The following is a 9,270-nucleotide window of genomic DNA, read 5'->3' on the forward strand; positions in this document are numbered from 1 at the left end:
GCAGAAAGCATAAAAAGCTTACAGCACCTGGTATTCCCAGGCGGTCTCCCATCCAAGTACTAACCAGGCCCGCCCCTGCTTAGCTTCCAAGATCGGACGAGATCGGGCGTTCTCAGGGTAGTATGGCCGTAAGCCCTTGCTCATTTTGGAAAAATCCTTTTTGAAGGCGACACTGGCCAACAGGATTCCCACAAAAATCATTGCTTCCCCCAACAAGTGGGAAAGAGCACCCTCTTCCGTCAGGCGAGAGCAGAAAGCATAAAAAGCTTACAGCACCTGGTATTCCCAGGCGGTCTCCCATCCAAGTACTAACCAGGCCCGCCCCTGCTTAGCTTCCGAGATCTGACGAGATCGGGCGTTCTCAAGGTAGTATGGCCGTAAGCCCTTGATCATTTTGGAAAAATCCTTTTTGAAGGCGACACTGGCCAACAGGATTCCCACAAAAATCATTGCTTTCCCCAAAGAGTGGGAAAGAGCGCCCTCTTCCGTCAGGCGAGAGCAGAAAGCATAAAAAGCTTACAGCACCTGGTATTCCCAGGCGGTCTCCCATCCAAGTACTAACCAGGCCCGCCCCTGCTTAGCTTCCGAGATCGGACGAGATCGGGCGTTCTCAGGGTAGTATGGCCGTAAGCCCTTGCTCATTTTGGAAAAATCCTTTTTGAAGGCGACACTGGCCAACAGGATTCCCACAAAAATCATTGCTTTCCCCAACAAGTGGGAAAGAGCGCCCTCTTCCGTCAGGCGAGAGCAGAAAGCAAAAAAAGCTTACAGCATAAAAAGCTTACAGCACCTGGTATTCCCAGGCGGTCTCCCATCCAAGTACTAACCAGGCCCGCCCCTGCTTAGCTTCCGAGATCGGACGAGATCGGGCGTTCTCAGGGTAGTATGGCCGTAAGCCCTTGCTCATTTTGGAAAAATCCTTTTTGAAGGCGACACTGGCCAACAGGAGTCCCACAAAAATCATTGCTTTCCCCAAAGAGTGGGAAAGAGCGCCCTCTTCCGTCAGGCGAGAGCAGAAAGCATAAAAAGCTTACAGCACCTGGTATTCCCAGGCGGTCTCCCATCCAAGTACTAACCAGGCCCGCCCCTGCTTAGCTTCCGAGATCGGACGAGATCGGGCGTTCTCAGGGTAGTGTGGCCGTAAGCCCTTGCTCATTTTGGAAAAATCCTTTTTGAAGGCGACACTGGCCAACAGGATTCCCACAAAAATCATTGCTTTCCCCAACAAGTGGGAAAGAGCGCCTTCTTCCGTCAGGGGAGAGCAGAAAGCATAAAAAGCTTACAGCATAAAAAGCTTACAGCACCTGGTATTCCCAGGCGGTCCCCCATCCAAGTACTAACCAGGCCCGCCCCTGCTTAGCTTCCGAGATCGGACGAGATCGGGCGTTCTCAGGGTAGTATGGCCGTAAATCCTTGCTCACTTTGGAAAATTCCTTTTTGAAGGCGACACTGGCCAACAGGATTCCCACAAAAATCATTGCTTCCCCCAACAAGTGGGAAAGAGCGCCCTCTTCCGTCAGGCGAGAGCAGAAAGCATAAAAAGCTTACAGCACCTGGTATTCCCAGGCGGTCTCCCATCCAAGTACTAACCAGGCCCGCCCCTGCTTAGCTTCCGAGATCGGACGTTCTCAGGGTAGTATGGCCGTAAGCCCTTGCTTAGTTTGGAAAAATCCTTTTTGAAGGCGACACTGGCCAACAGGATTCCCACAAAAATCATTGCTTCCCCCAACAAGTGGGAAAGAGCGCCCTCTTCCGTCAGGCGAGAGCAGAAAGCATAAAAAGCTTACAGCACCTGGTATTCCCAGGCGGTCTCCCATCCAAGTACTAACCAGGCCCGCCCCTGCTTAGCTTCCGAGATCGGACGAGATCTGGCGTTCTCAGGGTAGTACAGCCGTAAGCCCTTGCTCATTTTGGAAAAATCCTTTTTGAAGGCGACACTGGCCAACAGGATTCCCACAAAAATCATTGCTTTCCCCAACAAGTGGGAAAGAGCGCCCTCTTCCGTCAGGCGAGAGCAGAAAGCATAAAAAGCGTACAGCACCTGGTATTCCCAGGCGGTCTCCCATCCAAGTACTAACCAGGCCCGCCCCTGCTTAGCTTCCAAGATCGGACGTTCTCAGGGTACTATGGCCGTAAGCCCTTGCTTAGTTTGGAAAAATCCTTTTTGAAGGCGACACTGGCCAACAGGATTCCCACAAAAATCATTGCTTCCCCCAACAAGTGGGAAAGAGCGCCCTCTTCCGTCAGGCGAGAGCAGAAAGCATAAAAAGCTTACAGCACCTGGTATTCACAGGCGGTCTCCCATCCAAGTACTAACCAGGCCCGCCCCTGCTTAGCTTCCGAGATCAGACAAGATCAGGCGTTCTCAGGGTAGTATGGCCGTAAGCCCTTGCTCATTTTGGAAAAATCCTTTTTGAAGGCGACACTGGCCAACAGGATTCCCACAAAAATCATTGCTTTCCCCAACAAGTGGGAAAGAGCGCCCTCTTCCGTCAGGGGAGAGCAGAAAGCATAAAAAGCTTACAGCACCTGGTATTCCCAGGCGGTCTCCCATCCAAGTACTAACCAGGCCCTCCCCTGCTTAGCTTCCGAGATCGGACGAGATCGGGCGTTCTCAGGGTAGTATGGCCGTAAGCCCTTGCTCATTTTGGAAAAATCCTTTTTGAAGGCGACACTGGCCAACAGGATTCCCACAAAAATCATTGCTTTCCCCAAAGAGTGGGAAAGAGCGCCCTCTTCCGTCAGGCGACAGCAGAAAGCATAAAAAGCTTACAGCACCTGGTATTCCCAGGCGGTCTCCCATCCAAGTACTAACCAGGCCCGCCCCTACTTAGCTTCCGAGATCGGACGAGATCAGGCGTTCTCAGGGTAGTATGGCCGTAAGCCCTTGCTCATTTTGGAAAAATACTTTTTGAAGGCGACACTGGCCAACAGGATTCCCACAAAAATCATTGCTTTCCCCAACAAGTGGGAAAGAGCGCCCTCTTCCGTCAGGGGAGAGCAGAAAGCATAAAAAGCTTACAGCATAAAACGCTTACAGCACCTGGTATTCCCAGGCGGTCTCCCATCCAAGTACTCACCAGGCCCGCCCCTGCTTAGCTTCCGAGATCGGACGAGATCGGGCGTTCTCAGGGTAGTATGGCCGTAAGCCCTTGCTCATTTTGGAAAAATCCTTTTTGAAGGCGACACTGGCCAACAGGATTCCCACAAAAATCATTGCTTCCCCCAACAAGTGGGAAAGAGCGCCCTCTTCCGTCAGGCGAGAGCAGAAAGCATAAAAAGCTTACAGCACCTGGTATTCCCAGGCGGTCTCCCATCCAAGTACTAACCAGGCCCGCCCCTGCTTAGCTTCCAAGATTGGACGAGATCAGGCATTCTCAGGGTAGTATGGCCGTAAGCCCTTGCTCAATTTGGAAAAATCCTTTTTGAAGGCGACACTGGCCAAAAGGATTCCCACAAAAATCATTGCTTTCCCCAACAAGTGGGAAAAAGCGCCGTCTTCCGTCAGGGGAGAGCAGAAAGCATAAAAAGCTTACAGCACCTGGTATTCCCAGGCGGTCTCCCATCCAAGTACTAACCAGGCCCGCCCCTGCTTAGCTTCCGAGATCGGACGAGATCTGGCTTTCTCAGGGTAGTATGGCCGTAAGCCCTTGCTTGCTTTGGAAAAATCCTTTTTGAAGGCGACACTGGCCAACAGGATTCCCACAAAAATCATTGCTTTCCCCAACAAGTGGGAAAGAGCGCCCTCTTCCGTCAGGCGAGAGCAGAAAAAGCTTACAGCACCTGGTATTCCCAGGCGGTCTCCCATCCAAATACTAACCAGTCCCACCCCTGCTGAGCTTCCGAGATCGGGGGTTCTCAGGGTAGTATGGCCGTAAGCCCTTGCTCTTTTTGGAAAAATCCTTTTTGAAGGCGACACTGGCCAACAGGATTCCCACAAAAATCATTGCTTTCCCCAAAGAGTGGGAAAGAGCGCCCTCCTCCGTCAGGCGAGAGCAGAAAGCATAAAAAGCTTACAGCACCTGGTATTCCCAGGTGGTCTCGAGAAAACCTTCAAAAATTCTTTTTGAAGGCGACACTGGCCAAAAGGAATCCCACAAAAATCATTGCTTTCCCCAACAAGTGGGAAAAAGCGCCGTCTTCCGTCAGGGGAGAGCAGAAAGCATAAAAAGCTTACAGCACCTGGTAGTCCCAGGCGGTCTCCCATCCAAGTACTAACCAGGCCCTCCCCTGCTTAGCTTCCGAGATCGGACGAGATCAGTCGTTCTCAGGGTAGTATGGCCGTAAGCACGTACGCATTTTGGAAAAATCCTTTTTGAAGGCGACACTGGCCAACAGGATTCCCACAAAAATCATTGCTTCCCCCGACAAGTGGGAAAGAGCGCCCTCTTCCGTCAGGCGAGAGCAGAAAGCATAAAAAGCTTACAGCACCTGGTATTCCCAGGCGGTCTCCCATCCAAGTACTAACCAGGCCCGCCCCTGCTTAGCTTCCGAGATCGGGCGTTCTCAGGGTAGTATGGCCGTAAGCCCTTGCTTGCTTTGGAAAAATCCTTTTTGAAGGCGACACTGGCCAATAGGATTCCCACAAAAATCATTGCTTTCCCCAACAAGTGGGAAAGAGCGCCCTCTTCCGTCAGGCGAGAGCAGAAAAAGCTTACAGCACCTGGTATTCCCAGGCGGTCTCCCATCCAAATACTAACCAGTCCCACCCCTGCTGAGCTTCCGAGATCGGGGGTTCTCAAGGTAGTAACGCCGTAAGCCCTTGCTCTTTTTGGAAAAATCCTTTTTGAAGGCGACACTGGCCAACAGGATTCCCACAAAAATCATTGCTTTCCCCAAAGAGTGGGAAAGAGCGCCCTCCTCCGTCAGGCGAGAGCAGAAAGCATAAAAAGCTTACAGCACCTGGTATTCCCAGGTGGTCTCGAGAAAGCCTTCAAAAATCCTTTTTGAAGGCGACACTGGCCAAAAGGATTCCCACAAAAATCATTGCTTTCCCCAACAAGTGGGAAAAAGCGCCGTCTTCCGTCAGGGGAGAGCAGAAAGCATAAAAAGCTTACAGCACCTGGTAGTCCCAGGCGGTCTCCCATCCAAGTACTAACCAGGCCCGCCCCTGCTTAGCTTCCGAGATCAGACGAGATCAGTCGTTCTCAGGGTAGTATGGCCGTAAGCACGTACACATTTTGGAAAAATCCTTTTTGAAGGCGACACTGGCCAACAGGATTCCCACAAAAATCATTGCTTCCCCCAACAAGTGGGAAAGAGCGCCCTCTTCCGTCAGGCGAGAGCAGAAAGCATAAAAAGCTTACAGCACCTGGTATTCCCAGGCGGTCTCCCATCCAAGTACTAACCAGGCCCGCCCCTGCTTAGCTTCCGAGATCAGACGAGATCGGGCGTTCTCAGGGTAGTATGGCCATAAGCCCTTGCGTGCTTTGGAAAAATCCTTTTTGAAGGCGACACTGGCCAACAGGATTCCCACAAAAATCATTGCTTTCCCCAACAAGTGGGAAAGAGCGCCCTCTTCCGTCAGGCGAGAGCAGAAAAAGCTTACAGCACCTGGTATTCCCAGGCGGTCTCCCATCCAAATACTAACCAGTCCCACCCCTGCTGAGCTTCCGAGATCAGGGGTTCTCAAGGTAGTAACGCCGTAAGCCCTAGCTCTTTTTGGAAAAATCCTTTTTGAAGGCGACACTGGCCAACAGGATTCCCACAAAAATCATTGCTTTCCCCAAAGAGTGGGAATGAGCGCCCTCCTCCGTCAGGCGAGAGCAGAAAGCATAAAAAGCTTACAGCACCTGGTATTCCCAGGTGGTCTCCCATCCAAGTACTAACCAGGCCCGCCCCTGCTTAGCTTCCGAGATCGGACGAGATCAGGCGTTCGCAGGGTAGTATGGCCGTAAGCCCTTGCTCAGTTTGGAAAAATCCTTTTTGAAGGCGACACTGGCCAACAGGATTCCCACAAAAATCATTGCTTCCCCCAACAAGTGGGAAAGAGCGCCCTCTTCCGTCAGGCGAGAGCAGAAAGCATAAAAAGCTTACAGCACCTGGTATTCCCAGGCGGTCTCCCATCCAAGTACTAACCAGTCCCGCCCCTGCTGTGCTTCCGAGATCCGGGGTTCTCAGGGTAGTATGGCCGTAAGCCCTTGCTCATTTTGGAAAAATCCTTTTTGAAGGCGACACTGGCCAACAGGATTCCCACAAAAATCATTGCTTTCCCCAACAAGTGGGAAAGAGCGCCCTCTTCCGTCAGGCGAGAGCAGAAAGCATAAAAAGATTACAGCATAAAAAGCTTACAGCACCTGGTATTCCCAGGCGGTCTCCCATCCAAGTACTAACCAGGCCCGCCCCTGCTTAGCTTCCGAGATCAGACGAGATCGGGCGTTCTCAGGGTAGTATGGCCGTAAGCCCTTGCTCATTTTGGAAAAATCCTTTTTGAAGGCGACACTGGCCAACAGGATTCCCACAAAAATCATTGCTTTCCCCAAAGAGTGGGAAAGAGCGCCCTCTTCCGTCAGGCGAGAGCAGAAAGCATAAAAAGCTTACAGCACCTGGTATTCCCAGGCGGTCTCCCATCCAAGTACTAACCAGGTCTGCCCCTGCTTAGCTTCCGAGATCGGACGAGATCGGGCGTTCTCAGGGTAGTATGGCCGTAAGCCCTTGCTCATTTTGGAAAAATCCTTTTTGAAGGCGACACTGGCCAACAGGATTCCCACAAAAATCATTGCTTTCCCCAAAGAGTGGGAAAGAGCGCCCTCTTCCGTCAGGCGAGAGCAGAAAGCATAAAACGCTTACAGCACCTGGTATTCCCAGGCGGTCTCCCATCCAAGTACTAACCAGGCCCGCCCCTGCTTAGCTTCCGAGATCGGACGAGATCGGGCGTTCTCAGGGTAGTATGGCCGTAAGCCCTTGCTCATTTTGGAAAAATCCTTTTTGAAGGCGACACTGGCCAACAGGATTCCCACAAAAATCATTGCTTTCCCCAACAAGTGGGAAAGAGCGCCCTCTTCCGTCAGGCGAGAGCAGAAAGCATAAAAAGCTTACAGCACCTGGTATTCCCAGGCGGTCTCCCATCCAAGTACTAACCAGGCTCGCCCCTGCTTAGCTTCCGAGATCGGACGAGATCGGGCGTTCTCAGGGTAGTATGGCCGTAAGCCCTTGCTCATTTTGGAAAAATCCTTTTTGAAGGCGACACTGGCCAACAGGATTCCCACAAAAATCATTGCTTTCCCCAACAAGTGGGAAAGAGCGCCCTCTTCCGTCAGGCGAGAGCAGAAAGCATAAAAAGCTTACAGCACCTGGTTTCCCAGGCGGTCTCCCATCCAAGTACTAACAAGGCCCGCCCCTGCTTTGCTTCCGAGATCGGACGAGATCGGGCGTTCTCAGGGTAGTATGGCCGTAAGCCCTTTCTCATTTTGGAAAAATCCTTTTTGAAGGCGACACTGGCCAACAGGATTCCCACAAAAATCATTGCTTTCCCCAACAAGTGGGAAAGAGCGCCCTTTTCCGTCAGGCGAGAGCAGAAAGCATAAAAAGCTTACAGCATAAAAAGCTTACAGCACCTGGTATTCCCAGGCGGTCTCCCATTCAAGTACTAACCAGGCCCGCCCCTGCTTAGCTTCCGAGATTGGACGAGATCGGGCGTTCTCAGGGTAGTATGGCCATAAGCCCTTGATCATTTTGGAAAAATCATTTTTGAAGGCGACACTGGCCACCAGGATTCCCACAAAAATCATTGCTTTCCCCAACAAGTGGGAAAGAGCGCCCTCTTCCGTCAGGCGAGAGCAGAAAGCATAAAAAGCTTACAGCACCTGGTATTCCCAGGCGGTCTCCCATCCAAGTACTAACCAGGCCCGCCCCTGCTTAGCTTTCGAGATCGGACGAGATCGGGCGTTCTCAGGGTAGTATGGCCATAAGCCCTTGATCATTTTGGAAAAATCATTTTTGAAGGCGACACTGGCCAACAGGATTCCCACAAAAATCATTGCTTTCCCCAAAGAGTGGGAAAGAGCGCCCTCTTCCGTCAGGCGAGAGCAGAAAGCATAAAAAGCTTACAGCACCTGGTATTCCCAGGCGGTCTCCCATCCAAGTACTAACCAGGCCCGCCCCTGCTTAGCTTCCGAGATCGGACGAGATCGGGCGTTCTCAGGGTAGTATGGCCGTAAGCCCTTGCTCATTTTGGAAAAATCCTTTTTGAAGGCGACACTGGCCAACAGGATTCCCACAAAAATCATTGCTTTCCCCAACAAGTGGGAAAGAGCGCCCTCTTCCGTCAGGCGACAGCAGAAAGCATAAAAAGCTTACAGCACCTGGTATTCCCAGGCGGTCTCCCATCCAAGTACTAACCAGGCCCGCCCCTGCTTAGCTTCCGAGATCAGACGAGATCGGGCGTTCTCAGGGTAGTATGGCCGTAAGCCCTTTCTCATTTTGGAAAAATCCTTTTTGAAGGCGACACTGGCCAACAGGATTCCCACAAAAATCATTGCTTTCCCCAAAGAGTGGGAAAGAGCGCCCTCTTCCGTCAGGCGAGAGCAGAAAGCATAAAAAGCTTACAGCACCTGGTATTCCCAGGCGGTCTCCCATCCAAGTACTAACCAGGCGCGCCCCTGCTTAGCTTCCGAGATCGGACGAGATCGGGCGTTCTCAGGGTAGTATGGCCGTAAGCCCTTGCTCATTTTGGAAAAATCCTTTTTGAAGGCGACACTGGCCAACAGGATTCCCACAAAAATCATTGCTTCCCCCAACAAGTGGGAAAGAGCACCCTCTTCCATCAGGCGAGAGCAGAAAGCATAAAAAGATTACAGCATACAAAGCTTACAGCACCTGGTATTCCCAGGCGGTCTCCCATCCAAGTACTAACCAGGCCCGCCCCTGCTTAGCTTCCGAGATCAGACGAGATCGGGCGTTCTCAGGGTAGTATGGCCGTAAGCCCTTGCTCATTTTGGAAAAATCCTTTTTGAAGGCGACACTGGCCAACAGGATTCCCACAAAAATCATTGCTTTCCCCAAAGAGTGGGAAAGAGCGCCCTCTTCCGTCAGGCGAGAGCAGAAAGCATAAAAAGCTTACAGCACCTGGTATTCCCAGGCGGTCTCCCATCCAAGTGCTAACCAGGCCCGCCCCTGCTTAGCTTCCGAGATCGGACGAGATCGGGCGTTGTCAGGGTAGTATGGCCGTAAGCCCTTGCTCATTTTGGAAAAATCCTTTTTGAAGGCGACACTGGCCAACAGGATTCCCACAAAAATCATTGCTTTCCCCAAAGAGTGGGAAAGAGCGCC

The 9,270-nt window shown here is 51.7% G+C and overlaps 29 non-coding genes and 5 pseudogenes across 29 annotated transcripts; all 34 read right to left on the reverse strand.

Moving 5' to 3' along the window:
* Positions 1 to 15: 15 nt before the first annotated feature.
* Positions 16 to 134, reverse strand: LOC144899903 (5S ribosomal RNA). The gene has a single exon (XR_013628238.1). It is a non-coding gene; the product is annotated as a 5S ribosomal RNA (ribosomal RNA).
* A 130-nt stretch (positions 135 to 264) lies between these two features.
* On the reverse strand, positions 265 to 383 carry LOC144900920 (5S ribosomal RNA). The gene has a single exon (XR_013629108.1). It is a non-coding gene; the product is annotated as a 5S ribosomal RNA (ribosomal RNA).
* Positions 384 to 513: 130 nt separating this feature from the next.
* LOC144900666 (5S ribosomal RNA) lies at positions 514 to 632 on the reverse strand. The gene has a single exon (XR_013628853.1). It is a non-coding gene; the product is annotated as a 5S ribosomal RNA (ribosomal RNA).
* A 146-nt stretch (positions 633 to 778) lies between these two features.
* On the reverse strand, positions 779 to 897 carry LOC144900667 (5S ribosomal RNA). The gene has a single exon (XR_013628854.1). It is a non-coding gene; the product is annotated as a 5S ribosomal RNA (ribosomal RNA).
* Positions 898 to 1,027: 130 nt separating this feature from the next.
* Positions 1,028 to 1,146, reverse strand: LOC144900965 (5S ribosomal RNA). The gene has a single exon (XR_013629153.1). It is a non-coding gene; the product is annotated as a 5S ribosomal RNA (ribosomal RNA).
* Positions 1,147 to 1,292: 146 nt separating this feature from the next.
* LOC144900019 (5S ribosomal RNA) lies at positions 1,293 to 1,411 on the reverse strand. Its single transcript, XR_013628354.1, has one exon. It is a non-coding gene; the product is annotated as a 5S ribosomal RNA (ribosomal RNA).
* Positions 1,412 to 1,541: 130 nt separating this feature from the next.
* LOC144900504 (5S ribosomal RNA) lies at positions 1,542 to 1,650 on the reverse strand (annotated as a pseudogene).
* A 130-nt stretch (positions 1,651 to 1,780) lies between these two features.
* Positions 1,781 to 1,899, reverse strand: LOC144900287 (5S ribosomal RNA). Its single transcript, XR_013628622.1, has one exon. It is a non-coding gene; the product is annotated as a 5S ribosomal RNA (ribosomal RNA).
* Positions 1,900 to 2,029: 130 nt separating this feature from the next.
* Positions 2,030 to 2,138, reverse strand: LOC144900579 (5S ribosomal RNA; annotated as a pseudogene).
* A 130-nt stretch (positions 2,139 to 2,268) lies between these two features.
* On the reverse strand, positions 2,269 to 2,387 carry LOC144900300 (5S ribosomal RNA). The gene has a single exon (XR_013628635.1). It is a non-coding gene; the product is annotated as a 5S ribosomal RNA (ribosomal RNA).
* A 130-nt stretch (positions 2,388 to 2,517) lies between these two features.
* LOC144900755 (5S ribosomal RNA) lies at positions 2,518 to 2,636 on the reverse strand. Its single transcript, XR_013628942.1, has one exon. It is a non-coding gene; the product is annotated as a 5S ribosomal RNA (ribosomal RNA).
* Positions 2,637 to 2,766: 130 nt separating this feature from the next.
* On the reverse strand, positions 2,767 to 2,885 carry LOC144900049 (5S ribosomal RNA). The gene has a single exon (XR_013628384.1). It is a non-coding gene; the product is annotated as a 5S ribosomal RNA (ribosomal RNA).
* A 146-nt stretch (positions 2,886 to 3,031) lies between these two features.
* LOC144899960 (5S ribosomal RNA) lies at positions 3,032 to 3,150 on the reverse strand. The gene has a single exon (XR_013628295.1). It is a non-coding gene; the product is annotated as a 5S ribosomal RNA (ribosomal RNA).
* Positions 3,151 to 3,280: 130 nt separating this feature from the next.
* On the reverse strand, positions 3,281 to 3,399 carry LOC144900405 (5S ribosomal RNA). Its single transcript, XR_013628737.1, has one exon. It is a non-coding gene; the product is annotated as a 5S ribosomal RNA (ribosomal RNA).
* A 130-nt stretch (positions 3,400 to 3,529) lies between these two features.
* Positions 3,530 to 3,648, reverse strand: LOC144900266 (5S ribosomal RNA). The gene has a single exon (XR_013628601.1). It is a non-coding gene; the product is annotated as a 5S ribosomal RNA (ribosomal RNA).
* A 123-nt stretch (positions 3,649 to 3,771) lies between these two features.
* Positions 3,772 to 3,880, reverse strand: LOC144900566 (5S ribosomal RNA; annotated as a pseudogene).
* A 290-nt stretch (positions 3,881 to 4,170) lies between these two features.
* LOC144900369 (5S ribosomal RNA) lies at positions 4,171 to 4,289 on the reverse strand. Its single transcript, XR_013628703.1, has one exon. It is a non-coding gene; the product is annotated as a 5S ribosomal RNA (ribosomal RNA).
* Positions 4,290 to 4,419: 130 nt separating this feature from the next.
* Positions 4,420 to 4,528, reverse strand: LOC144900465 (5S ribosomal RNA; annotated as a pseudogene).
* Positions 4,529 to 5,050: 522 nt separating this feature from the next.
* Positions 5,051 to 5,169, reverse strand: LOC144900410 (5S ribosomal RNA). The gene has a single exon (XR_013628742.1). It is a non-coding gene; the product is annotated as a 5S ribosomal RNA (ribosomal RNA).
* A 130-nt stretch (positions 5,170 to 5,299) lies between these two features.
* LOC144900938 (5S ribosomal RNA) lies at positions 5,300 to 5,418 on the reverse strand. The gene has a single exon (XR_013629126.1). It is a non-coding gene; the product is annotated as a 5S ribosomal RNA (ribosomal RNA).
* Positions 5,419 to 5,780: 362 nt separating this feature from the next.
* LOC144899943 (5S ribosomal RNA) lies at positions 5,781 to 5,899 on the reverse strand. The gene has a single exon (XR_013628278.1). It is a non-coding gene; the product is annotated as a 5S ribosomal RNA (ribosomal RNA).
* Positions 5,900 to 6,029: 130 nt separating this feature from the next.
* On the reverse strand, positions 6,030 to 6,138 carry LOC144900593 (5S ribosomal RNA; annotated as a pseudogene).
* A 146-nt stretch (positions 6,139 to 6,284) lies between these two features.
* Positions 6,285 to 6,403, reverse strand: LOC144900786 (5S ribosomal RNA). Its single transcript, XR_013628973.1, has one exon. It is a non-coding gene; the product is annotated as a 5S ribosomal RNA (ribosomal RNA).
* Positions 6,404 to 6,533: 130 nt separating this feature from the next.
* Positions 6,534 to 6,652, reverse strand: LOC144900814 (5S ribosomal RNA). The gene has a single exon (XR_013629000.1). It is a non-coding gene; the product is annotated as a 5S ribosomal RNA (ribosomal RNA).
* A 130-nt stretch (positions 6,653 to 6,782) lies between these two features.
* On the reverse strand, positions 6,783 to 6,901 carry LOC144900856 (5S ribosomal RNA). The gene has a single exon (XR_013629043.1). It is a non-coding gene; the product is annotated as a 5S ribosomal RNA (ribosomal RNA).
* Positions 6,902 to 7,031: 130 nt separating this feature from the next.
* LOC144900020 (5S ribosomal RNA) lies at positions 7,032 to 7,150 on the reverse strand. Its single transcript, XR_013628355.1, has one exon. It is a non-coding gene; the product is annotated as a 5S ribosomal RNA (ribosomal RNA).
* A 130-nt stretch (positions 7,151 to 7,280) lies between these two features.
* LOC144900282 (5S ribosomal RNA) lies at positions 7,281 to 7,398 on the reverse strand. The gene has a single exon (XR_013628617.1). It is a non-coding gene; the product is annotated as a 5S ribosomal RNA (ribosomal RNA).
* Positions 7,399 to 7,544: 146 nt separating this feature from the next.
* On the reverse strand, positions 7,545 to 7,663 carry LOC144900259 (5S ribosomal RNA). Its single transcript, XR_013628594.1, has one exon. It is a non-coding gene; the product is annotated as a 5S ribosomal RNA (ribosomal RNA).
* Positions 7,664 to 7,793: 130 nt separating this feature from the next.
* On the reverse strand, positions 7,794 to 7,912 carry LOC144900007 (5S ribosomal RNA). Its single transcript, XR_013628342.1, has one exon. It is a non-coding gene; the product is annotated as a 5S ribosomal RNA (ribosomal RNA).
* Positions 7,913 to 8,042: 130 nt separating this feature from the next.
* LOC144900669 (5S ribosomal RNA) lies at positions 8,043 to 8,161 on the reverse strand. The gene has a single exon (XR_013628856.1). It is a non-coding gene; the product is annotated as a 5S ribosomal RNA (ribosomal RNA).
* A 130-nt stretch (positions 8,162 to 8,291) lies between these two features.
* LOC144900788 (5S ribosomal RNA) lies at positions 8,292 to 8,410 on the reverse strand. Its single transcript, XR_013628974.1, has one exon. It is a non-coding gene; the product is annotated as a 5S ribosomal RNA (ribosomal RNA).
* A 130-nt stretch (positions 8,411 to 8,540) lies between these two features.
* Positions 8,541 to 8,659, reverse strand: LOC144900129 (5S ribosomal RNA). Its single transcript, XR_013628464.1, has one exon. It is a non-coding gene; the product is annotated as a 5S ribosomal RNA (ribosomal RNA).
* Positions 8,660 to 8,805: 146 nt separating this feature from the next.
* Positions 8,806 to 8,924, reverse strand: LOC144900790 (5S ribosomal RNA). The gene has a single exon (XR_013628976.1). It is a non-coding gene; the product is annotated as a 5S ribosomal RNA (ribosomal RNA).
* Positions 8,925 to 9,054: 130 nt separating this feature from the next.
* Positions 9,055 to 9,173, reverse strand: LOC144900096 (5S ribosomal RNA). The gene has a single exon (XR_013628431.1). It is a non-coding gene; the product is annotated as a 5S ribosomal RNA (ribosomal RNA).
* Positions 9,174 to 9,270: the final 97 nt, after the last annotated feature.

The sequence above is a fragment of the Doryrhamphus excisus genome, linkage group LG9 (genome assembly GCF_037039965.1).
Source record: "Doryrhamphus excisus strain RoL-2023G ecotype Guam linkage group LG9, RoL_Dexc_Guam_v1.1, whole genome shotgun sequence".
Taxonomy (NCBI): Eukaryota; Metazoa; Chordata; class Actinopteri; order Syngnathiformes; family Syngnathidae; genus Doryrhamphus; species Doryrhamphus excisus.